Here is a 27,576-nt window from a genome sequence, read left to right as displayed (position 1 = left end):
ATATAAGGTGTTGTTCCTCCAACCTGAGTGTGGCTTCATCTTTACAGTAGAGGAGGCCGTGGATAGACATGTTAGAATGGGAATAGGATGTGGAATTAAAATGTGTGGCCACTGGGAGATCCTGCTTTCTCTGGCGGACAGAGCGTAGATGTTCAGCAAAGCGGTCTCCCAGTCTGCGTCGGGTCTCGCCAATATATAAAAGGCCACATCGGGAGCACCGGACGCAGTATATCACCCCAGTCGACTTACAGGTGAAGTGTTGCCTCACCTGGAAGGACTGTTTGGGGCCCTTAATGGTGGTAAGGGAGGAAGTGTAAGGGCATGTGTAGCACTTGTTCCGCTTACATGGGTAAGTGCCAGGAGGGAGATCAGTGGGGAGGGATGGGGGGGACGAATGGACAAGGGAGTTGTGTAGGGAGCAATCCCTGCGGAATGCAGAGAGAGGGGGGGAGGGAAAGATGTGCTTAGTGGTGGGATCCCGTTGGAGGTGGCGGAAGTTACGAAGAATAATATGTTGGACCCGGAGGCTGGTGGGGTGGTAGGTGAGGACCAGGGGAACCCTATTCCTAGTGGGGTGGCGGGAGGATGGAGTGAGAGTAGATGTACGTGAAATGGGGGAGATGCGTTTAAGAGCAGAGTTGATAGTGGAGGAAGGGAAGCCCCTTTCTTTAAAAAAGGAAGACATCTCCCTCGTCCTAGAATGTAAAGCCTCATCCTGAGAGCAGATGCGGTGGAGACGGAGGAATTGCGAGAAGGGGATGGCGTTTTTGCAAGAGACAGGGTAACATCGACTTCTCTAACTTCCGCTAGGCCCCACCTCCCCCTCGTACCCCATCTGTTACTTATTTTTATACACACATTCTTTCTCTCACTCTCCTTTTTCTCCCTCTGTCCCTCTGAATATACCTCTTGCCCATCCTCTGGGTCCCCCCCCACTTGTCTTTCTTCCCGGACCTCCCATGATCCTCTCATATCCCTGTTTGCCTATCACCTGTCCAGCTCTCGGCTCTATCCCTCCCCCTCCTGTCTTCTCCTATCATTTTGGATCGCCCCCTCCCCCTCCAACTTTCAAATTCCTTACTCACTCTTCCTTCAGTTAGTCCTGATGAAGGGTCTCGGCCTGAAACGTCGACTGCGCCTCTTCCTATAGATGCTGCTTGGCCTGCTGCGTTCACCAGCAACTTTGATGTGTGTTCCTTGGTTTCATTGCAGATTCCCCAATGGCATGGCATAGTGAATAAGGAGAGAAAAAGGACTGAAAAAGCAATGCTTCTGCTGGGGAAACAATAGAATGACTTCATTTGGAATTCACTCCTAACATAAAACTCTGGCCTACTGCCAGCCAATGTGCTTTTCTTCTTACTACTTCCTGACTGCACAGAAAGTGACCTAATACAAATCTGAAACTGCTCATTTTAAAAAAGCTGAATGTGCTTAGCATAAAGTAATTGCCTGGAAGGCAGAATGGGGTCATATTTGTATCAGTTTGTTCAATTTAAATGTTATGAATGAAAAAAGATGTAAGTTGGCATGAAAGTCATGTCTGGCTAGCACAAATAATTTGCATTTAATTAATCAATTAAAAGCTAAGAAATCAAGCTCTGGATGCCCACATCAGGCAATATGGGAGGATAGCTAAATTAACATGGAAAACAATTGGGTTCTTTCTCCCCTTTGTGTTTCCACAGCCTGCCATTTTAAATTATCTGAACTCAAAGAATGGTTTAATTTCAATGGCTGTGTCATGATGGAGTGGGTGAATGGGTACTTATATTCAGATACTAAGCTGGGGCGATATCAGTGTTAAATGTCTATGTGCAGGAGTCAGTGTCACAGCAATAGGAGCATTTTTCTGTCATTCTCTCAGTGTGCTCATGGTTCCTGTACACGTCCACATTTCCAAACGACTGTTTTTGACTCAGTTAAGCAATGCAAAAATAAACTAATAGGGAGCAATTGGAAGTTCAATAACAATCACTTGCATTTACTTAGCATCTTCTGTAAAACAGATTTTAAGATCAAACTACATAGAGATTTCAGGACACTGAATCAGGCCCTATGGATTACTGAGTCATGCTAGCCATCAAATGCTGATTGTTATTAATCCCATTTTCCAACCAATGCCATGGAATTTCAAAGGTTCATCTAACTCCTACTTATCTCTCTGCCATCTCTCAGGTAGTTTCTCCTAGATTTCAAACACTCAACACCCTCGAGGTGAAGAGTATCTTCCGTGTGTGTGTGTGTGTGTGTGTGTGTGTGTGTGTGTGTGTGTGTGTATATATATATATATATATACACATATATAAAAGCATATGACCATATAACAATTACAGCATGGAAACAGACCATCTCGGCCCTTCTAGTCCATGCCGAACTCTTACTCTCACCTAGTCCCATCGACCTGTACTCAGTCCATAACCTTCCATTCCTTTCCTGTCCATATATCTATCCAATTTAACTTTAACTGACAACGTCAAACCTGCCTCAACCACTTCTGCTGGAAGCTCGTTCCACACAGCTACCACTCTGTGAGTAAAGAAGTTTCCCCTATGTTACCCCTAAACTTTTGCCCTTTAACTCTCAACTCATGTCGTCTTGTTTGAATCTCCTCCACTCTTAATGGAAAAAGCCTATCCACGTCAACTCTATCTATCCTCCTCATAATTTTAAACACCTCTATCAAGTCCCGCCTCAACCTTCTACGCTCCAAAGAATAAAGACCTAACTCGTTCAACCTTTCTCTGTAACTTAGGAGATGAAACCCAGGTAGCATTCTAGTAAATCTTCTCTGTACTCTCTCAGTTTTGTTGACATCTTTCCTATAATTCGGTGACCAGAACTATACACAATACTCCAAATTTGGCCTTACCAACGCCTTGTACAATTTCAACATTACCTCCATATATACCTTCTAAATCTTCTACGCCTTACTGAGCCATTTGGGTACAGACACCTCTGTCTATGTAGTTGAGGCAAATTCTACAGAAGCATTTAAAAGGTTTTTAGATAGACACATGTATGTGCAGGAAATGTTGGGGGGGTGGGTATGGACATTGCATAGTCAGAAGAGATTATTTAGTTTGTCATCTAATTACTAATTTAATTATTTTTCAACTTCAATGAAGGGCCTGTACCTCAGCTGTACTGTTCCATGTTCTTACCTTCCTCCTCTTATACTCTATGCCACGGCTCATGAAAGTATTTTGCCTCCTTAAAGATTAGTTTTATTTGCCACGTGCATTCAAACATAACAGTGAAATGCTTTTCTTGCATCAAATTAAATCAGCAAGTATTGTGCTAGGGGCAGCTGGCAAGTGTCACCATGTTTCTAGCACCAACATAGCATGCTCACTACTCACTAAACCTAACCCTAACAGTTCTTAGGAACATTAACTCTGCTTCTGTACCCCTAGGAGCTGCTGGACCTGCAATATATTTACAGCATTTGTTGATTTTATCCCGAGTGCTTGAGGAAGTTACAATGATGGAGATGAAAAAGGCCACGGAGAGATATGAAAATAAGGATGAGAATTTTATAATTAAACTATGTTGTTCTTAAATACCTTATCTCCCTGTGTTGTTACCTTCAAGGATGTTTGGACATTTACAGCAAGTCCCTTTGTTTCTTAGTCCTGTCTTATGAAAAAGTTTGAGCGAAAAGAGAAGTTTAAAATGAGATAAAGAAGCCTAAGGGGCTTAGGGATGGACTTCCAATCTAAGTTTCCAAAGCTGAAGGCTGAACGGTTAACAGTGGAGTGATCAAGAGCAACAGAGACAGATTTGTAGGCAAGTCTGAGATACTTCAGAGGGTTCTAAACTAATTGATCCGAAGAACAATTTTTGACATGAAAGATTAACTCTGCTCCCATCCCCCAAGGAGCTGACAGACCTGCTGTGTAGTTAGAGCAATTGCTAATTTTACCCCTGAGTGCTTGAGCAAATTGCAAAGATGGAGATGAACAATGCTATGGAGAGATCGAGAATTTTATAGTGAAAGTATATCGTTCTTACAGAGGAATAATTCTCTCTGCTTAGATAAATCAGCGCACTTTGCAAAAACATGGCTTTCAACTTCAGAAGTTACGCGCCTGTGAGTCCACAGAGGCTTGTGAGTGGCAATGATTACTGCAGATTACTTAAATAATTATCGCCCTCCAGCAGCGGCAGCATGGGAACAATCAAATTAAAATTCACTGACCTATGTAACACATTGGGATTAATTGTGGAATAAAGACCGAAAATGTTTGAAGTGCTCAGCTGATAGGAGGTATTTGCAGAAAAATAAACAGTATTGTGCAATGTACTGTGTAATAGACAAATTAGTGGAAAACTTAGCAGATCAGGTAGCATCTAAGGGAGGGAAAATTGAGTTAATATTACGTTTGTACATGTGGGTAAATAGCATCAGAATTGGCCAATTATGTCACAAGCAAAACAGTCTGATGCTTGAAATTTTTGAATTCAGTATTGAGTCCGAAGTGCTACAGCATGTCCAAGTGGAGGATGGTATGCTGGACTTTGTGGTAAGGTAACGGCGTGCTTAGTCACAGCGGCCTCTCCAGATCCAACAAATGGTCTAAGTGTTTGTCTCAAATGTGTTTCTTCTGATCACAAGATCCTACTGGACATTGGTAATACAAAATAGCGTGGGCCCAGTTGATTAGTTCATTGGTGAAACCATTGGCTGCATGCCCGCGGGCTACTGCGCGAACCAGGCCCTCACACTGCGGTAACGCCTGTTGCAGCAACCCTGGAGATGAGACGTTAGAGGTAGCATGTCAGAGAGCAGGAGGCCTAGTGGGTGCTCCGGAATCTGTGCTGGATAGGGGGCTGGCCCTTTGCAGGCAGGCTCTTCAGTCAATGCTGCTCTCCAGTGCTCACTCGTGGAAGACAAGCTGGATTCCTTTTGTCTGCAGCTGCCCCAGAGTGAGATGATGAACTACTGCATGCTTGTTCTTGCAGAAAGGTGGCTCCAGGACAACATGCTATGCACCATCAATTTTCAGGTCATGCCACTCAGGGACTTGTGCTAACATTATTTGGTGACTGTATGTGCTATTGTAAGTATATGTGCTGTGTGATGGGTTTGACCGCTGTATACATGTGCTGGGTTGAATGAGAATTAAACTTGAACTTGAACTTATAATGGGCTTCCATGGAATAGTTTAGATAGATAGGCGAAGTCTTGTCATGTGAAGTGCGTTTGATGGCTCTGGGCCTGTATTCACTAGAATTCAGAAGAATGAGGGATGACCTCAATGAAACTTATCGAATGGTGAAAGGCCTTGAAAGAGTGGATGTGGAGAGGATGTTTCGTATGTTGGGAGAGCCTAGGACCAGAGGACACTGCCTCAGAATACAGGGGCATCCTTTTAAAATGGAGGCGGAATTTCTTGAACCAGGAAGTGGTGAATCTGTGGAATTCTTTATCATAGGCAGCTGTGAAGGCCAAGTCTTTATGTATATTTAAGGCAGAGATTGATAGATTTTTGATTCGTCAAGGCATGAAGGGATATGGGGTGAAGGCAGGAGATTGGGGCTGAGAGGAAAATTGGATCAGCCACGATGAATAGTGGAGCGGACTTGATGGGCCAACTGGCGTAATTCTGCTCCAATGTCTTATGGTCTTATATCAAAATGGAATGTAGAAATAAAGCGAAAGGTGGCTGGAGCAATGGTCCTCCATATAGAGTGAACAAAGTGTTTGCAACGTAGTCACTGAAAATCTTTTCGCATCTGGTAACATCCATGTGCTAACTCACATCAAGATCTCTTATGCATCACTCATGTTTCAATTGATTTATGTTGGAATTAGGTTAAGTAGCATCTTGGTTTTAAAATTTTGTTTTTAAAATCAGTTCTCCTCATCAGTTGACTTCCAGATTTAGCCATCAGAGGTGTGTAACTTTGGTTTAGAAGGCCAAAGCTCTGGAATTACATTTCTGAACCTCTGCCCTGTTTCATGATACGTAGACACTGGATTTGGCCGCAATGAGGCCACCCAGGTTGAAGGAGCAACACCTCACACTCTATAAACATGAGACTGTCTGCAGGTCAGATGAATAAAAAGTCCATGTTTATGCCCAAGACCCTTCTCTCCTGAAGAAGGATCTCCACTTAAAATATCGACTATTTATTCATTTCCATAGATGTTTCTCAACCTGCTGAGTTCCTCCAGCATTTTGTGTGTGTTACCTTATACTCCAGCTGGACAGTCTCCAACCTGATGGCATGAAAACTAATTTCTCTAACTTCCTGTAATTTCCTCACCCCCATCCCTTTGCAGTTTTTGCAATCCCCATTCCCACTCACTCCTTCTCCTCACTTGCCCATCACCTCCCTCTGGTTCCCCTCCTCCTTTTGTTTCTTTCATGGTCTCTTCTATTAGATTCCTTTTTCTTCAACCCTTTGCCTCTCCCATCAATCCCCACCAAGCTTTTTTACTTCATTCCATCCTCCCCCCAACCACCCACCTTCCCTCTCACCAGATTTCAGCTATAATATGGCAGTTTGAACTCCTTCCCCTCCCCCCACCTAATTACTCTGGCCGTATCCCCCTTCCTTTCCAATTCCTGATGAAAAGTTTTGGCTGGAAACTTTAACTGTTTATTCCTCTGCCTAGATGCTGCCTGACCTGCTGAGTTCTTCCAGCATTTTGCCCTGAATTCCAGCATCTGCAGAATCACCTGTGTTTATGACTTTCTACTTTCTCCAACCTTTATGCCATCTGCCCTAACATAAGACTTGGTATCAGATTTTATTTGCTTTTGGCCCTGCAAATGCTCTTAGGACACACTATATTTTTAAAGACTGGATATAACTAGCCTGTTCTATTTATGATGGTCATATTTTTCCCTTCAAAGAAAACAACCTTAATTTTCTTCAGCTTCATCATGCTTATTAGCCGGCCAGTGGCGTAGTGGCATCCACACGGGACTTCGAGGTAAGTGGTCCGGAGTTGGAGTCTGGCTGGCCGCTTGCATGCCGTCCGTCTGTGCTCGGTTATGCATCGAGCTAGCAACTCGGCTGTGTAAAATAAAAACAAATACTAAAGAAATGGCAGGATTGCTGCCCGATGTGCCACAAGGAACAACAGTCATGCTTATCTCATGATAAATATTGGAGATATCCTGAGGTGATGAGGGAAATAAGGAGCATTATATATGTAGCAAAAATTAAAAAATATAAATAGTCTTTATTAAATTAATTGTTTTGGGAATTTATGATTGCTAGCTTAATGTCGAGGCAATTTGCAGCTAAGGAGATAAAATGGTTAACACTCTGGAGCATTCCATTTTCAAAGCAGCATTTGTTGTTTTCTTCAGCCATTGCTGCTGATTCAAGTAAAACCCCAAAGTTTCACCACAGAGTGTTTTTCTAGGTTCTCAGAAATGCTTGTGACAGATCATTACAATTGGCCACTTAATCCCTCTCTTGAGGCAGTACAGTATCCCCACTGATGGCTTTTAAATGAATTGATTGCAATGTAAAGTGGAATTCATGCATTATAAAACACTGACCAACCTAGAGTAGCTTGCTAAACTTTCTGCTCATAATTATATTTGCCTAATTTTAATAAGAAGTACCAGTAACATGTAAATTGAATCTAATTTAGTTCTTTGTACATAAAATTGTGTTGATATGAAGTAGTAATATGTCAGTAATGTGAAGAAAATAAAGATTACAGTATATCTACCAATTGTCCTTTTTAATTCACATGGTCAATGATTTATCTTAAACTCAGGGCATTAGTTTCAATAATGAAGCTAACTATCACAGAAAAAGATATATACAAAGTAAGTATATACAAAGGAATTGCTGTTTTGAAGTTAAAAGGGTGCCTGAGAGTCAGAGAAATCCTGTTTTATTGACATATTTGATCATTCCTGGAGGCTAAATTAGCATGTATAATGAAGTTCAGTAACTTTACATTTCTGGCTGGCTGGTTAAGGAGTCTGAATCCTTTGAAGGGTCACTTTGAAGAATTTGCAAACACTCCCAACTATGGTTTACATTGGTAACATAGATTATTAGATTAGTTACTAGACTAGCTACGGAGTTTGAATCAGAGATGAAAGTTCAATCCCACCAGAGCCACTTGGGGTGCATAACTATAAATATTTGCTAACTTTCTGCTGAAAAAGCAATCCACTGTCCTTTACAGCTTCATTCTCATAGCGGTGTGATCAACCCTTTTTAAAACCTTCTTCAGCTGAATGAAGTCCATTTAGAGAAATAATAGGATAAAAGCAGATGGACTGTTCAGTATAAACACGGCTACGTGACAGGATAAATGGTATGCAAAATATACAAGCAGGGATATAGGATTCCCCAATGATTTGCTGAAGCTATCACATTAAGAATTCCCTGCGAACGTTCACAAGTTTAAAATCCTTCCAATGCTCTTGGATGAATCAAAGGCAGACCCAGGCCAGACATCTCTGCAAACTCCACCTCATTAACATTTGGCAATGTCTTCCATTGGTGAACTGTTTTACAATCTAGTCAAGCAGTAATCTCCCAGCATTATATTTACAGAATCTTGCCTTCCAGCTGATGTCCAGACTTCTTTAACACGATCCCTGAGGCTCCAGTGACACACAAGAGTATAGACTTGGCAGTCCTTAAAAATGGTCAGAAATTTGCTGAAATTGACTTGAGGGTGACTGCCTATAGCTCTGGAAAACAGGAAAACATTAGATTCCTATTGTTAGATGCTGTATTGCAGTGGTCCCCAACCAATATGATTCGAGGAAACAATATGATTTGGCGATATGAAATGATATGAGTCAGCTGCATCTTTCCTCATTCCCTGTCACGCACTGTTCAACTTGAAATAACCTACCAAATCATACCAAATAACATATAAAACCTAAAATAACACTAACATATAGTAAAAGCAGGAATGATATGATAAATACTCAGCCTATATAAAGTAGAAATAATGTATGTACAGTGTAGTTTGACTAAACAGAATCGGGAAGATTAAGCAAAAACTGATTTGTAGAAAAAAACTTGGCACGTACACGCATGCATACACAGGTGCCCGCGCAAGGCTTCATGGTCATGGTAGTCTTTCTCGGGGTAAGCACAAGTGTCCCATATTTGACTGCTACTTTTGTCCCTCATTTGGGAGTGAGAATGTTGCCAACCCTACTTGAACACTCCCCTCCCGGTTGGCTGGTCCGCAAGAATATTGTCAATATTAAACCGGTCCGCCGTGCAAAAAAGGTTGGGGACCCCTGCTGTAGTGTGCAATGAATTGTCAGTAATTTTCATTTTTACATTGGTCGTGTGTTAGGATATTGGCTGGACATGGGATCCTAGATTTCTAACACCATAGAAGGAGGCCATTTGCCTGAAAGTCTCTGCACTGGACCCCTAAAAAGCAATTCATTTAGTCTCACACACAAAATGCTGGGGGAGACCCTGACAAAGGGACTTGGCCCGAAACGTCAGCTGTACTTCTTCCTATAGATGCTGCCTGGCCTTCTGCGTTCCACCAGCATTTTGTGTGTGGAGGGGCATAATTTTAAGGTGATTGGAAGAACGTATAGGGGGATGTCAGAGGTAAGTTTTTTTTTACAGATATTGGTTGCATAGCAGTAGATATGTTAGGAACATTTAAGAAACTCTTAAATGATAGTAAAACTCATGGAAGATAGTGTGACGAGAATACACATAAAATTAAGATGTTTGCTGGCCTGGGTTAGCATCAGTGACATCAGCAAGTGGTCTGCCACCTGCCCTCAGGGGAAGGAGAGATAAGGAACAATGGAGCAGCGTCTGGAGATGTGTAATGAAGGGACGTGGGAGAGAGAGAGCTGTCTGGAGCGGCTCCCCCTTTGAACCCTGAACTGTTTGAAGTGATGGACAGGCGATACCCCAGCAGGGGGATAAAAAGGGACCGGTTCGCTAAGACACACACGCCACCCGAGGTAACGAGACCCTGGAAGCGGTGCGCCTCTCACGAGTGGGTGAGAAGTATCAAACAACGGCCAGGGTGGAAAGGTACGATCAGCGGGAACCCGGTGTGTGTCCGCCCTTGCCTGGGTGCCGGGTTCACTGCAGAGGATTGACCGCATCTGGAGGAGGGATCACAGTCGGTGACCTCAGGTGACATCACCAAGGACCCACCCAAAAGTTGCTTGTGAGCAATATCGCCGGTCTGTGAGTGAAGCCGTGTCTGAATGATCAGTTGTTCCTGTTCTATCTCTCTCTTCTCCCACGTTGTCCATCGCCATGGCAACGATTACTGCGAACTGAATTACTAAACTGGACTGAACTTTGAGTCACTTTGAAATTTGGTCATTTACCCCTAGACAACAATAGAGCTTGATTGATGCTGTTATCTTAATTCTGTGCACATGTGTGGTTATCATTGCTGAACTGTTGCATTTATTATCCTTTCGATTACTGTGTTGCTTGGTTCTTTAATAAAACTTTCTTAGTTCTAGTACTCCAGACTCCAACTGAGTGATCCATTTCTGCTGGTTTGGCAACCCAGTTACGGGGTACATAACAATAGAAAAATGCTGGGCTGTGTGGGAGACAGAATAAGACTGATTTTAGGGTAGGTTAAAAGTTTGGCTCAACATGATCTGCCAGAGGGCTTCTACTGTGCTGTGATGTTCAATGTTCTATAAGTATTATAAATAAGTAAGTTCTGATCAAAGTCGTCGTATCTGAAATGTTAGCTAGTTGCCCTTCCACAGATGATACTAGATCTGCTAAATATTTCCACCATTTTTTGCTTTTCCCCAACAGTAATTCAAGTGTTGCTTTAATTTACATTTCCTGGCATAATGTTGAGACAATGACATTATCCCCAGAGACAAGAATGCCAGCATTCACAGCTGATATCTGTGATTTGTAGGTATAGAAACACTTAGTGTATTGGTATGAACTCCAGAAGCAAAGGTGAGTTCAAAACAGAAAGAGATTACTTTAAGCCTGGATCAGAAAACATTCCTTCATATGAAGAATGATTGAACTGCAGAATAATGTCCAGACAGAGCAATGGTATGAAAAGCAAACCTAAGAAACATAGAAATCTACAGCACATTACAGGCCCTTCAGCCCACAATATTGTGCTGACCATGCAACCTACTCTAGAAGCTGCTAGAATGTCCTTACCACATAGCCCTTCATTTTTCTAAGACCCTATTGTACCTGCCTCCACCACCGTTGCTGGCAATGCATACCATGCATCCACCACTCTCTGTTTGAAAAAATTACCTCTGAAATCCCCCTTGTACCTACTTCCAAGCACCTTAAAACTATGCCCCCTCATGTTAGCCACTTCAGCCCTGGGAAAAAGCCTCTGGCTATCCACATGAACAATGCCCCTCATCATCTTATACACCTCTATCAGGTCACCTCTCATCCTCCGTCGCTCCAAGGAGAAAAAGCCACGTTCACTCATCCTATTCTCAGAAGGCATGCTCCCCAATCAGGCAACACCTTGGCTTCTGTAATCCAGGTTTCTCTGTTTGAATGAACTACAATACATAAAAATGGCTTTCTTTACCTAGAAATATGTTTTGGCAGTGATATATTTATATCCTTATCTCTAAAGGAGATGCATTATTTTCTTTTATATTTTGATGAAAATATATTTATAGTTTTTAAAATAGCTGAAGTTAAATGAATTACAGTGTAGTTAATGTTCAAATACAGACTGCATCTAAAATTAGCTTAGTGGTCAAGGCGTTGCTTTGCTGTGTAAGTAAGCAATAGAAAACATATTTGCATTCACATTTTCCCCACATGATAGATTACCAACGTTCACAATGTTGTGGCGAAATGGCATTAGATCAAGTTGAACAATCATTTCCCCACAAAATATCGCAGGCAAGTTTTGCTTTTACTGACGAAGGGTCTCGGCCTGAAACGTCGACTGTACCTCTTCCTAGAGATGCTGCCTGGCCTGCTGCGTTCACCAGCAACTCTTATGTGTGTTGCTTTTGCTTTTACTGCTCACTCATGCCCAACAAGTTTACTTCAGTTTCAGCAGTATGTCTTTGCAGGTAGAAATTCAATGGATTTTTTGCTCCTTCATTAGAGTTCATATGCCTAGAAGTTTATTTATATTCTTAATATAGTGAATTAGTGCATTAAGCAGAGATGATACTTAAATCCACAGAAAAGAAGAATTAAATAATTGGTAGTGCAGATTACTTCACAATATAAATTAGAGTTCTCACAGTGCTCTAGTAACCAAGGCAACTATGCTTCAGAAATATCCATGGCTTAATTAGTGGTTTACTCAAGTGTTACCAGAAGCTTTCTAGGTGGTTCAGGCAACAGCAGGCTTAACTCATAAATGTCAGTTTTAAACCTTGAACTTTTCTTGGTTTCAAACTTTAAGATTGGCATTTATTGATGCAAAGATGAGAAGAGCTGTTAAATAAAATTTAACAACTCTTTGCTTGTTACATAAAAAACAGAAGTATCAGGAAGACGCCCTTAAGCACTTTTTTGTTTGTTCTTTTTTCAGTCCAATTGGCAAACAGGTATTTATTACCTATTTCTATTTGTCTGAAAGAAGTAATGGTGAGATGCCTCCCTGAACTGTTGTAATGCTTCTGCTGAAGGCATAATGCAAGGGCAGAGAGAGCTTCATGTGTAGATTCAGCACTGATGAAACAATAGCAAATTAATTTCAATGGAGAGCTACTTAGGTGGTGTTCCAATGCACCAGTTGGCCATCTCCTTGGTGGTGAAGGTTATGTGTTTCAGACATCCCCTCAAGGTAGCCTAGGTGGGTACTTATAGGATGGTTTACAGAAGCAGTGGGTAGTGGAAATGCATGTTCAGGGTGGTGGTTAGCATACCAACCAGGTTGATGGACTTGGCCTAGATTCTGTTGAGTTTTTTTTTCAGTTGTGCTTGAGATGCAGACATTCAGGTCAGTGGTAAGTTTTTGTTAATTTTGCCTTTTGACTTGTAGGTGCTGGAAAATGCTTTGGTAGTCATTAATCTTTCCAATTGCCACAGGATACTAGTCTCTGGTCTGCTCTTGTAGACAGAATTTACGTGGCTGGGCCCTTTGCATTTCTACTGAAAAATGATCTAAGGATTTTGCCAGTTATACTCAATAATGGTCACTGAATAGCAAGGTTAGGTGGTTACGCTCATATTGTATGTTGTCATTGTGTGGTAACACTGAGGCACAAATGTTACTTTTCAGCATTCAGCCATGCATGAGTGTTGTTTAGATTACACTATCCACAGGCATATGCTGCTCCAATGGAACTTTTGCCATCATCAGCAAACAACTTAGCTTCCAGCCATACTGGTTGATGCTCATCCTCAGCTCCATCTTCCTGCATTATCACCAGATCCCTTAATTTCCCTTAGATTCTCTGAATTCTGACATGAATTTACTAAATGACTGAACATCCACAGTGCTCTGAAGCAGCAAATTCCAAGCTCCACAATCCTTTGTGCATGAAGATTTTTCTTGTAGCTTATTCTGAAGCTCTGCCCCTAGAGGCCAGACTTTCCAATCAGAAGAAACATTAAAGCCCCTTAAGCATTATATATATCTGTGAGAGTACCTCTCATTCTTTTGAACTCTAGGAAATATTGGGTTAGAACAGTAAATTATTCCTCAAATCAAAACTGTCCCTTTATTCCAGAAAGTCACTGCAATCCCTCTGAGACAACAGCATTGAAAGTGCCTAATGGAAGAAATAGAACAGATAACCTAGTCTACTTTAAATGTGCACCCCTGATCTTCAGTGATCATGTAAAAATAAAAGTGCCTGTGGTAAGAGATCAGTGGAAAGGAAGTCAGTGCAAAGTTGAGGATGGGATGAATGTGGGATAATTAGGAGAGATGAAAATAAAGAAAAGCCTGGAGAAATGTAGTACTAATGGAAAAAGAGCAGGCTAGGAAAAACAACACACACACAAAATGCTAGAGGAACTCAGAGATCAGGCAGCATCTATGGAAGTGAATGAACAGTCAATGTTTCGGCCAGGATTGAGAAGGAAGGGAAAAGATGCCAGAATGAAAAGGTGGGGAAGGGAGAAGGAGGTGAACTGGATGTTGATAGGTGAAATCAGGTGAATGGAACAGGTCAACAGCTAGAGAAGAAGGAATCTGATAGGAAAGGAGAGTGGATCATCAGAGAAAAGGAAGGAGGGGGATGTAGTAGGCAGGAGGTCAGAACAGGGAATAAAGGATGGCGGGGAGGGGGAAATTTGTTTATTGGAATGAGAAATCAAAATTCATACCGTCAGACAACAGGAATTCTGCAGATGCTGGAAATTCAAGCAACATACATCAAAGTTGCTGGTGAACGCAGCAGGCCAGGCAGCATCTATAGGAAGAGGCGCAGTCGACGTTTCAGGCCGAGACCCTTCGTCAGGACTAACTGAAGGAAGAGTGAGTAAGGGATTTGAAAGCTGGAGGGGGAGGGGGAGATGCAAAATGATAGGAGAAGACAGGAGGGGGAGGGATGGAGCCGAGAGCTGGACAGGTGATAGGCAGAAGGAGATATGAGAGGATCATGGGACAGGAGGTCCGGGAAGAAAGGGGGGGGGGGTGACCCAGAGGATGGGCAAGAGGTATATTCAGAGGGACAGAGGGAGAAAAAGGAGAGTGAGAGAAAGAATGTGTGTATTAAAAAGAGTAACAGATGGGGTACGAGGGGGAGGTGGGGCCTAGCGGAAGTTAGAGAAGTCAATGTTCATGCCATCAGGTTGGAGGCTACCCAGACAGAATATAAGGTGTTGTTCCTCCAACCTGAGTGTGGCTTCATCTTTACAGTAGAGGAGGCCGTGGATAGACATGTCAGAATGGGAATGGGATGTGGAATTAAAATGTGTGGCCACTGGGAGATCCTGCTTTCTCTGGCGGACAGAGCGTAGATGTTCAGTAAAGCGGTCTCCCAGTCTGCGTCGGGTCTCACCAATATATAAAAGGCCACATCGGGAGCACCGGACGCAGTATATCACCCCAGTCGACTCACAGGTGAAGTGATGCCTCACCTGGAAGGACTGTTTGGGGCCCTGAATGGTGGTAAGGGAGGAAGAGTAAGGGCATGTGTAGCACTTGTTCCGCTTACACGGATAAGTGCCAGGAGGGAGATCAGTGGGGAGGGATGGGGGGGACGAATGGACAAGGGAGTTGTGTAGGGAGCGATCCCTGCGGAATGCAGAGAGAGGCGGGGAGGGAAAGATATGCTTAGTGGTGGGATCCCGTTGGAGGTGGCGGAAGTTACGGAGAATAATATGTTGGACCCGGAGGCTGGTGGGGTGGTAGGTGAGGACCAGGGGAACCCTATTCCTAGTGGGGTGGTGGGAGGATGGAGTGAGAGCAGATGTACGTGAAATGGGGGAGATGCGTTTAAGAGCAGAGTTGATAGTGGAGGAAGGGAAGCCCCTTTCTTTAAAAAATGAAGACATCTCCCTCGTCCTAGAATGAAAAGCCTCATCCTGAGAGCAGATGGGGCGGAGACGGAGGAATTGCGAGAAGGGGATGGCGTTTTTGCAAGAGACAGGGTGAGAAGAGGAATAGTCCAGATAGTTGTGAGAGTCAGTAGGCTTATAGTAGACATCAGTGGATAAGCTGTCTCCAGAGACAGAGACAGAAAGATCTAGAAAGGGGAGGGAGGTGTCAGAAATGGACCAGGTAAACTTGAGGGCAGGGTGAAAGTTGGAGGCAAAGTTAATAAAGTTAACGAGTTCTGCATGCGTGCAGGAAGCAGCGCCAATGCAGTCGTCGATGTAGCGAAGGAAAAGTGGGGGACAGATACCAGAATAGGCACAGAACATAGATTGTTCCACAAACCCAACAAAAAGGCAGGCATAGCTAGGACCCATACGGGTGCCCATAGCTACACCTTTAGTTTGGAGGAAATGGGAGGAGCAAAAGGAGAAATTATTAAGAGTAAGGACTAATTCTGCTAGACGGAGCAGAGTGGTGGTAGAGGGGAACTGATTAGGTCTGGAATCCAAAAAGAAGCGTAGAGTTTTGAGACCTTCCTGATGGGGGATGGAAGTATATAGGGACTGGACATCCAAGGTGAAAATAAAGCAGTGGGGGCCAGGGAACTTAAAATCATCGAAAAGTTTAAGAGCGTGAGAAGTGTCACGAACATAGGTCGGAAGGGATTGAACAAGGGGTGATAAAACAGTGTCGAGGTATGCAGAAACGAGTTTGGTGGGGCAGAAGCAAGCTGAGACAATAGGTCGGCCAGGACAGGCAGGTTTGTGGATCTTGGGTAGGAGGTAGAAACGGGAAGTGCAGGGTGTGGGAACTATAAGGTTGGTAGCAGTGGATGGGAGATCCCCTGAGCGGATAAAGTCGTTGATGGTGTGGGAGACAATGGCCTGGTGCTCCTTAGTGGGGTCACGATCGAGGGGTAAATAAGAGGAGGTATCCGCGAGTTGTCGCTGTGCCTCGGCAAGGTAGAGGTCAGTACGCCAGACTACAACAGCACCCCCCCTTATCAGCGGGTTTAATAATAATGTTAGGATTAGTGCGGAGGGAGCGGAGAGCAGAGCGTTCCGAAGGAGTGAGGTTGGAATGGGGACAAGGTGCGGTGAAGTCGAGACGGTTGATGTCCCGTCGGCAGTTGGCAATAAAGAGATCCAGAGCAGGCAGAAAACCAGAGCGGGGTGTCCATGAAGAAGAGGAGGGATGAAGACGTGAGAAGGGGTCATCGGTGGGGGTGGAAGAGTCCTTGCCGAAGAAGTAGGCTCGGAGACGGAGACGGCGGAAGAAAAGTTCCGCATCATGGCGAACACGGAACTCGCTGAGGTGTGGGCGAAGGGGGACAAACGTGAGGCCCTTACTGAGAACAGAGCGTTCATACCGTCAGGTTGGAGCCTACCCAGATGGAATATAAAGTGTTGCTCCTCCACCCTGAGGGTGAGCTCATCTTGACACAAGAGAAGGCCGTGGACAGACATGTTGGAACAGAAAGCAACAAATACTGGACTGAAAGTGTTGTATTTGAATGCACACAACTTAAGAAATAAAATGGACGATCTTGAAATTCAGCTACAGAATGGCAAGTATGATGTTGTGGCCACCTCTGAAACTTGGTTAAAAGATAGCTGCCATTGAGAGCTGAACGTCGAAGGATATACAGTATATTGGAAAGATAGGTTAGTAGGCAGAGGTGGTGGTGTGGGTCTGTGTATAAGAACTAGTATTAAATCATTAGAAAGGAATGACATAGGATCAGAAGGTGTAGAGTCTCTATGAGTTGAGTTAAGAAATGGCACAGGTAAAAGGATCCTTATAGCAGTTGTATACAGGCCTCCAAACAGCAGCCAGGATGTGGATTACAAATAATAGCAGGAGATAGAAAAGGCCTGTCAGGAGGGCAATGTCATGGTAATCATTGGGGATTTTAACATGAAGGTTGATTGGGAAAATCAGGCCGGTACTGGACCTAATGAGAGAGAATTTGTAGAATGTTTAAGGGATGGCTTTTAGAACAGCTTGTTGTTGAACCCACTAGGGGATCGGCTGTGCTGGATTGGATGCTGTGCAATGATCCAGAGGTGATAAGAGAGCTTAAGGTTAAGGAACCCTTAGGGAACAGTGATCGCAATATGATTGAGTTCACATTGAAATTTGAGAAGGAAAAAATAAAATCCAATATGTCGGTATTTCAGCGGAAAAAGGAAATTACACTGGCATGAGAGGGAAACTGACATAGTTGACTAGAAAGGGACATTTGCAGGAAAGACAGCAGACAAGCAATGGCTGGAGTTTCTGCAAAAAAATGAGGGAAGTGCGAGACAGATATATTTCAAATAAGAAGAAATTGTCAAAGAGAAGAGGGATACTACCATGGCTAACAGGTGCAGTCAGAGCCAAAGTAAAAGCAAAAGAGAGGGCATACAAGGAAGCCAGAGCTAGTGGGAAGGTAGATGATTGGGGAGCTTTTAAAAACTTGCAGAAGGAAACTAAGAAGGTCATTTGGAAGGAAAAGATAAATTATGAAAGGAAGCTGGTGACTAATATCAAAGAAGATACTAAAAGCTTTTTTAAGTATATAAAGGATAAAAGAGAGTTGAGAGTAGATATAGGACCAATACAAAATGACGCTGGAGATATTGTAATGAGAGTTGCACAGATGGCAGAGGAACTGAATGCGTAGTTTGCATCAGTCTTCACAGTGGAAGATGTCTGCAGTATACCGGACATTCAAGAGCATTAGGGAAATGAAGTTTGTGCAGTGAAAATTATGACTGAGAAGGTGCTTAGGAAGCTTAATGGTCTGAGGATGGATAAATCTCCTGGACCTGATGGAATGCACCCTCAGGTTCTGAAGGAAATATCTGGAGAGATTGCAGAGGCATTAACGATGATCTTTGAAGAATCAATAGATTCTGGTATTGTACCGGATGACTGGAAAATTGCAAATGTTACTCTGCTATTTAAGAAGGGTGGGAAGCAGCAGAAAGGAAACTATAGACTTGTTAGCCTGACATCAGTGGTTGGGAAGTTGTTGGAATTGATTGTTAAGGATGAGATTACAGAATACCTGGAGGCATATGACAAGATAGGCCGAAGCCAGCATGGTTTTCTGAAAGGAAAATCCTGCCTGACTAAACTACTGCAATTTTTTGAGGAAATTACAAACAGGGTAGACAAAGGAGATGTAGTAGATGTGGTGTACTTGGATTTTCAGAAGGCCTTTGACAAGGTGCCACACACCAAGCTGCTTAGCAAGATAAGAGCCCATGGAATTACAGGGGAGTTACTAGAATGGATGATCGACAGAAAACAGAGAGTGGGAATAAAGGGATCCTTTACCAGTGGAGTTCCACAGGGGTTTAGTGTTGGGACTGCTGCTTTTTACGATTTATGTCAATGATATGCACTATGGGATTAATGGATTTGTGGCTAAATTTGCTGATGATACAGAGATAGGTAGAGGAGCGGGTAATGTTGAGGAAACAGAGAGCCTGCAGAAAGACTTAGATAGTTTACCCTAAGAGAATGGGCAAAGAAATAGCAAATGAAATACAATGTAGATTCACAAAAATGATTTCAGGAATGAACCGGTTACCGTATGAAGAACGTCTGGCTGCTTTTGGGCTGCATTCCCTGAAGTTCAGGAGAATGGGGGGGGGATCTCATAGAAACATTGCAAATGTTAAAAGGCCTGAACAGACTAGATACGGCATAGTTATTTCCCATGGTAGGGGGGTCTAGGACAAGAGGACATGACTTCAGGATTGAAGGACATCCATTCAGAACAGAGATGTGGAGAAATTACTTCAGTCAGAGTGTGGTAAATCTGCAGAACTGTTGGCACGAGCCACTGTGGAGGTCAAGTCATTGGGTGCATTTTAGGCAGAGATAGATAGGTTCTTGATTAGCCAGGGCATCAAAGGATATGCAGAGAAGGCAGGGGAGTGGGGACGGCTGGAAGAATTGGATCAACCCATGATTGAGTGGCAGAGCAGACTCGATGGGCCAAATGGCCTACTTCTGCTCCTATATTTTATGGTCTTATGGGAAAGAGAATTGCAATTAAAGTGTTTGGCCACGGAAGTCCCGCTTATGACGGATGGAGCAGAGATGCTTAACGAAGCGGTCCCCCAATTCCCAATTGGTCTCACCAGTGTAGAGGAGGCTGCATCGAGAGCACTGGACACAATAGATGAAAAGGAGTAATTAGACATAGAGCTGGATAGAAGATGGAAACTGATAAGATATTGAGGAGTAGATAACTGTTTTCTATAGGGAAAATCAACAGCCAGATTTACAGGGGAAATGACGCAACTGGAAAATTGGTAGATTGACAAGTTAATTGTTTATTATGGATGAATAAAAGAGAAGCCAATTGTTGTAAGTTACATACTGGTATCTGTTATAGCCACCTTATAAAAGGACATGCTAAGTTGTTGTTACTTCAAATTAGTTTCTTACATCTTCTTACAACTGCATGCAGTTGTGTCAAACTCACACTTACCTTGGAGGCACACTGCTGGAAACTAGCAAATACTTAACTTTAAGCAAACTCTTTATTGCCAAGACATTGCACACCAGCTCACATCTTGCATTCTTCTCTACCCACTTGATATGACATGATCATAAGACCATAAGACATAGGAGCAGAAATAGACCATTTGGCCTATCGCCTGCTCCACCATTCTATCATGGCTTAGTTATTATCCCTCTCAAACCTATACTACCAACATCTCCCCATAATTTTTAACACCCTTACTAATCAAGAATGTATCAAACTCTGCTTTAAATAAACTCAATGACTTGGCCTCCACAGCCACCAATGGCAATGGATTCCACAGACTTACTACCATCTGCTAAAGAAATTTCCCTCATCTCTGTACTAAAGAGAAGTCCCTCTGTTCTGATACTAAGGCGGATTCGACGGCACTCAACAACAACAAACTCTTGAAATGAATGCTAACATTGTATTTGCCTTCCTCACCACAGACTCAAACTGCAAATTAACCTTTAGGGAATCCTGCACAATGTCCCCTTATGTCTCAGTTTTTTGCATTTTCTCTCCATTTAGAAAATATTCTACCCTTTCATTGCTTCTACTGAAATGCAAGACCATACACTTCCTGACACTGTATTCCATTTATTCGCCCATTCTAATCTGTCTAAGTCCTTCTGTAGCCTTTCAAAGCTTTTTCGGCTAGGGAACTGCTGCTCACTGGATTTTTTTGGGGGGTTCTTGCACCATTCCCTGTAACCTCTAGAGAATTTTGTGTGTAAAAATCCCAGGAAAATCCCATTCTCCCGCCTTCTCTCCAAGCAACACAGCCTGATTACACCAGATTTGCCTATGTTATGGAAACATGGGTTCATTTATTCATTTATTCTCCCAAGAGAATTTTGTATGTAAAAATCCCGAAACGTCTCGGCCCGAAACGACTGTTCGTTTCCACGGATGCTGCCCGATATGCTGAGTTCCTCCAGCGTGTTGTGCATGTTGCTTTGACCCCAGCATCTGCAGAGTATTTTGTGTTCTCAAACCCACGAACACTCATCTGCCATGAACAATCACTCCACGGTCAACTTTAGTTAGATCTCAATTTGATGTCTGGTCTGATCAACAGCTGGACCTCCACCATGTCTGTATGCTCTTATGCATTGAGTCACTGCCACATAATTGGCTTATTGGATATTTGTATTAACGCACAGATGTACCTAATAAAGTGGCCACTGAGTGGATATGATTCATTTTGCCCAGGAAGAACTGTTTCACCTGACTATTGGTTGGCATGCTCCTGTCTCCTACTTTCATTCCACTAACAAGGTTTTTGTACTGAGTTATTCAGCTAGAGAATGGTATGGAATTGCTTGTTCCTTACAATTAATACTAAAAATGCTCATTCTCTCGGTTAGTCTCAAGACCAAATATCTTCTGTTATATATTTCACTTTCTTAACCTCAGTATTTAATTATCTCTTATTAGCATACTAATGGCCAGTTCTTCTGCTTCCCCTTGATGCTCTGCCTTTGAAGATGTCCTAAAATAAGCATATTTCTTATTTCACTACATCTGAATGAATATAACTTGTTGCTTCTCGTCGCTTCCAAGACACTGGATCTTACAAATGGAAGCTAACTTCCCAATTCATGATCATGGATAGTGAAGTTGTGAGAATGTTAAATTGGAGGTTTGTCAACTCTTATTTCTCAGTTTATCCTATGAGTCATTCCCGAGATTCACTCCTTAATTGTTATTAACCTTGCTTATATTTTCTTAACATTCTCAAGTAAATTCCAAAACTATTAACCATCTACCATGTAACAATCACCAAAAGACTGTTAAGACTACTTACTATTCAATCTTGTAGTCTTTGATAGCTGCTTTATTCCTCTGAGCGGCATAATTCCCAACAGTCCAAATCCCCCACTAGCTTCTCTGTAACTCACTTTCTCTCAGATACTTGTCAACAGCACACCCCCATAGATTCTCCTATCACCTATATATACCAGGGTAACTTATGGAGAGCAGTTAACTTTGGAAAGTAGGGGCAGGAGGGGAAAGAGAGGTAGGTGTCCACACTCCGACACCCACTGGAAGACAGTATCAAAGTTGTTTCACTGGAGCTACTAGACCAGCGGTCCCCAACCACCGGGCCGCAAAGCATGTGCTACCGGGCCGTGAGGAAACGATATGATTTGGTGATATGAGTCAGCTGCACCTTTCCTCATTCCTTGTCACGCTCTGTTGAATTTGAACACAGGCGAGGTCATTACCCATGCGCCAGCCATGTCAGTGCGGGAAGGAGATCAACTCCTCCAGCTTGCAAATGACGGCAAGCTGAAAAGTATGTTTGACATAACATCTCTGCCGGCATTCTGGATCAAAGTCAAGGCTAAATATCCTGAGGTAGCCACGAAAGCACTGAAAACTTAGTTCAACACTTACTTCAAGCTCCCATGTCCTCCCCTGATAATTGACTTATCACTATATTCATGCGAGGAAAATATGCGCTGTGTGTTTAATATTAAATGTGTTAGATAAACCCTTTTAGAAACGAAATTGAGTGTATTAGCCACTTATCACCTATATTCTGGTCATAATTAACACTCCCCCCCCCAGCACAGAATCGCCAAAAACGATTTGTAGAAAAAAATGTGCACGTACACGCATACACAAGTCACGCATGCACACACAGGTGCCCTTGCAAGGCTTCATGGTCGTGGTAGTCTTTCTCGGGGTAAACACAACGTATTTGACTGCTACTCTTGTCCGTTGGCAACACTACCCCCCCCCCCCCGCCCCCAGGTCGGCCGGTCCGCAAGAATATTGTCAATAATAAACCGGTCCACAGTGCAAAAAAGGTTGGGGACCCCTGTACTAGACAATAGCACTATCTGCTTGTGTGTGAGTAGATAGGTTGGTGGGGAGGAGGGAAAGGGACTTGTTTTTCTGTTGACATTTTGTTATTGTGCTATTGTTGCTTCTGTTGTTCTGCTGAATGTGGTGGGCATACTACTTTGGCGCTGGAATATGCTGCCACACTAGTGGGATGCTCTCAGCACATCCTCAGGTCATGTTTGCGTGCTCAGATTGTGTTGTTTGTTAACGCAAACAATGCATTTCACTGTTATGTCCCGATGCATGTGTGATAAATGAATGAATCTGAATTGGAATCTGCTGTGTATTGCAACGTTCAGATCTGGCAGGTTGGCTACAACTCTTAACCTTCTGACGAATGTTGATTAGAACCATAGAACACTACAGCACAGAAAACAGTCCATTCGGCCCTTCTAGTCTGTGCCAAAACATTATTCCGCTAGTCCCATTGACCTGAACCAAGTCCATAACCCTCCAGACCTCTCCCATCCATGTATCTATTCAATTTATTCTTAAAACTTAAAAGTGAGCCCACATTTATACGTCAGATGGTAGCTCATTCCACACTCCCACACTCTCTGAGTGAAGAAGTTCCTTCCCCCTAATGTTCCCCTTTCACCCTAAAGCCATGTCCTCTCGTATTTATCTCTCCTAATCTAAGTGGAAAGAGCCTATTTGCATTTACTGTGTCTATACCCCTCATAATTTTGTAAACCTCTATCAAATCACCCCTCATTCTTCTACACTCCAAGGAATAAAGTCCTAACCTGTTCAATCTTACCCTGTATCTCAACTCCTGAAGACCCGGCAACATCCTAGTAAATCTTCTCTTCACTCTTTCAATCTTACTGATATTCTTCCTATAGTTAGGTGGCCAGAACTGCACACAATACTCCAAATTTGGCCTCCCCAATGTCTTATACAACCACCCCATAACATCCCAACTCCTATACTCAATACTTTGACTTTTGAATGCCAGGATGCCAAAAGCCTTCTTTACAACCCTATCTACCTGTGACGCCACTTTCAGGGAATTATGTATCTGAACTCCCAGATCCCTTTGTTCCTCCACACTCCTCAGTGCCCTACCATTTACTGTGTATGTCCTACCTTGATTTGTCCTTCCAAAATGCAACACCTCACACTTGTCTGCATTAAATTCCATCTGCCATTTTCTGGCCCATTTTTCCAGTTGGTCCAGAACCCTCTGCAAGCTGTGAAAGCCTTCCTTGCTGTCCACAATGCCTCCAATCTTAGTGTCATCAGCAAACTTGCTGATCCAATTTACCATATTATCATCTAGATCATTGATATAGACAACAAACAACAACGGTCCCAGCACAGATCCCTGAGGCACACCACTAGTCACAGGCCTCCAGTCTGAGAAGCAATCATCCACTTCCACTCTGTCTTCTCCCACACAGCCAATTTCGAATCCAGTTTAAAATCTCTCCATGGATACCTTGTGTTTGAGCCTTCTGAACTAACCTCCCATGTGGGACCTTGTCAAACGCCTTACTAAAGTCCATGTAGACAACATCCATAGCCTTTCCTTCATCTACTTTCTTGGTAACCTCCTCAAAATTCTCTACAAGATTCGTTAAACACGATCTACCATGCACAAAGCCATGCTGACTATCCTTAATCAGCCCTTGGCTGTCCAAATACTTGTATATCTGATCTCTTAGAACACCTTCCAATAATTTACCTACTACTGATGTCAGGCTCACCAGCCTGTAATTACTCGATTTAATTTTGGAGCCTTTTTAAAACAAAGGAACAACATAAGCTACCCTCCAATCCTCCGGCACCGCACCCGTGGCTAAAGACATTTTAACTATTTCTGCTAGGGCACCTGCAATTTCTACACTAGTCTCTCTCAAGGTCCGAGGAAATATTATGTCAGGCCCAGGGGATTTATCTACCTTTATTCGCTGTAAGGCAGCAAGCACCTCTTCCTCTTTAATCTCTATATGTTCCATGACACTACTGCTTGTTTCCCTTCCTTCCATATACGCTATGCCAGTTTCCTGAGTAAACACTGATACAAAAATCTGTTTAAGATCTCCCCCTTCTCGTGAGGCTCCACACATAGACAACCACTTCGATCTTCTAGGGGACCAATCTTGTCCCTTACTATCCTTTTACTCTTAATATACTTGTAGAAACCCTTCGGGTTTACCTTCACATTATCTGCCATAACAACCTCATGTCTTCTTTTTGCCTTCCTGATTTCCTTCTTTAGTATTTTCTTACATTTTCTATACACTTCAAGTACCTCATTTGTTTCTTGTTGCCTATACCTGCTATACACCTCTCTCTTTTTCTTAACCAGATCACCAATATCCCTTGAAAACCAAGGTTTCCTATGCCTGTTAACTTTGACTTTAATCCTGGCGGGAACATGAAAACGCTGCACTCAAAATTTCGCCTTTGAAGGCCTTCCACTTACTGAACACATCCTTGCCAGAAAACAACTTATCCCAATCCACTCTTCCTAGATCCTTTCTCATTTCCACAAAATTGGCCCTTTTCCAATTTAGAACCTCCACTCAAGGACCAGACCTGTCCTTATCCATAATTAACTTGAAACTAATGGCATTATGGACACTGGACCCAAAATGTTTGCCTACACATACATCTGTCACCTGACCTGTCTGGTTCCCTAATAGGAGATCGAGTATTGCATTCTCTCTCGTTGGTACCTCTATATATTGATTTTGAAAACTTTCCTGAACACATTTGACAAACTCCAAGCCATCTTGCCCTTTCACAGTGTGGGAGTCCCAGTCAATATGTGGAAAGTTAAAATCCCTTAATATTACAAATTTCTGTTTCCTACATCGGTCTGCTATCTCTCTACAGATCTGCTCCTCCGATTCTCCCTGACTATTGGGCTGTCTATAATACAACCCTATTAGTGTGGTCACACCTTTCCTGTTCCTCAGCTCCACCCATATGGCCTCTGTAGACAAGCCCTCCGGGCTGTCCTGTCTACGCACAGTGATATTTTCCCTGACTAGTAATGCCACTCCTCCCCCTTTCATCCTTCCCCCTCTATCACGTCTGAAACAACAGAACCCCAGAACATTAAGCTGCCAGTCCTGCCCCTCCTGCAACCAAGTCTCACTAATAGCAATAATGTCGTAATCCCACGTGCCAATCCACGTCCTAATCTCATCTGCCTTACCTACAATACTCCTAGCATTGAAATAGATGCACCTGAGAACATTTCTATCACGTGCAACATTTGATTTCTGTCTATACATGCAGTCCTCGCATGACCTTTATCCACCTCTACCTCACTATCTGCTCTAACACTCTGGTTCCCCTCCACCTGCAAATCTCACTTAAACCACCCGGAGCAGAACTAAGAAACCTACCCACAAGGGTGTTAGTCCCCCTCCAGTTCAGGTGCAAACCGTCCCGCCAGAACAGGTCCCACCTTTCCTGGAACAAAGCCCAATTGTCCAGAGACATGAAGCCCTCCCTCTGGCACCATCTCGTTAGCCACGTGTTTAGTTGCATTATCTTCCTATTTCTAGCATCACTAGCACGTGGAACAAGTAGCAATCCTGAGATTGCAACCCTGGAGGTCCTGTCCTTCAACTTTGCACCTAACTCCCTAAACTCTCTTTGCAGGACCTCCTCCTCCTCCTTCCTATCCACGTCATTGGTCCCTACATGGACCATGACATCTGGCTGCTCACCGTCCCTCCTGAGAATACTGAGAACTCGATCTGAGATCTCGCGGACCCTGGCACCAGGGAGGCAACAGACCATCCGGGATTCTCGATCTCTCCGACAGAAACTCTTCTCTGTCCCCCTAACTATCGAATCCCCTATCATTACTGCTCTCCTTCCTTTCTGAGCTGAGGGTCCAGTCTCGGTGCCAGAGACACGACCACTACAACTTATCCCTGGTAGGTCGTCCCCACCAACAGTATCCAAAATGGCGCACTTATTGTTGATGGGAACGGCCACAGGGGTGCTCTGCTCTTTCTGTCTATTCCCTTCCCTCTCCTGACAGTCACCCAGCTACCTGTCTCCTGACTTTTAGGGATGACTGTCTCCCCTAATGCCTAATGTTAAAATTTATGCTGAAATAACTTTGATGGACTGGTAGGTGACTAAAGCATACAGTGTTATTTTTCAGTGCAGGGATTTAACCACCAGGAGATTGATGATAACTTTGAAGACAATCCCTGAGGAAAAAAAAGCAGGAATAAACCATTGGTTCCTATCAGCAAAACTTGGGGTATAAGCTAACCCAAGTTACTAAAATATAAAAGCAAGGATGTAATGTTGAGGCTTTATAAAACACCGGTTTTGTGCCTCTTATCTAAGAAAGGATGTGCTGACATTGGAGAGGGTTCAAAAGAGGTTCATGAAAATAATTCCAGAATTGAAAGGCTTATCATATGAGGAGCATTTACTGGCTCTGGGTCTCTACTCACTGAAATTCAGAAGAATGAAGCCTGTTGAATATTGAAAGGCCTCGATAGAGTGGATGCGGAGAGGATGTTTCTTGTGGTAGGGGAGTCTAAGACCAGAGGACACAGGCTCAAAACAGAGGGATATCCTTTTAGAATGGAGATGAAGAGGAATTTCTTTAACCAGAGAGTGGTGAATCTGTGAAATTTGTTGCCACAGGCGGCTGTGGAGGCCAAGTCATTGGTTATATTTAATCCAGAGGTTGATAGATTCTTGATTAGTCAGGGCATGAAGAGATATGGGGAGAAGGCAGGAG

At 43.2% G+C, this 27,576-nt stretch overlaps 1 protein-coding gene across 6 annotated transcripts in view; it reads left to right on the top strand.

The window, feature by feature from the left end:
* The window catches only part of LOC134343921 (GTP-binding protein Rit2-like), a 402,328-nt gene that overhangs the window by 350,011 nt on the left and 24,741 nt on the right, over positions 1-27,576 (top strand). The gene's annotated exons all lie outside the window — the stretch shown is intronic.

The sequence above is a fragment of the Mobula hypostoma genome, chromosome 3 (genome assembly GCF_963921235.1).
Source record: "Mobula hypostoma chromosome 3, sMobHyp1.1, whole genome shotgun sequence".
NCBI lineage: Eukaryota > Metazoa > Chordata > Chondrichthyes > Myliobatiformes > Myliobatidae > Mobula > Mobula hypostoma.
Note: the sequence above shows the minus strand (reverse complement) of the source record. Positions and strands in the feature narration are given on the sequence as shown.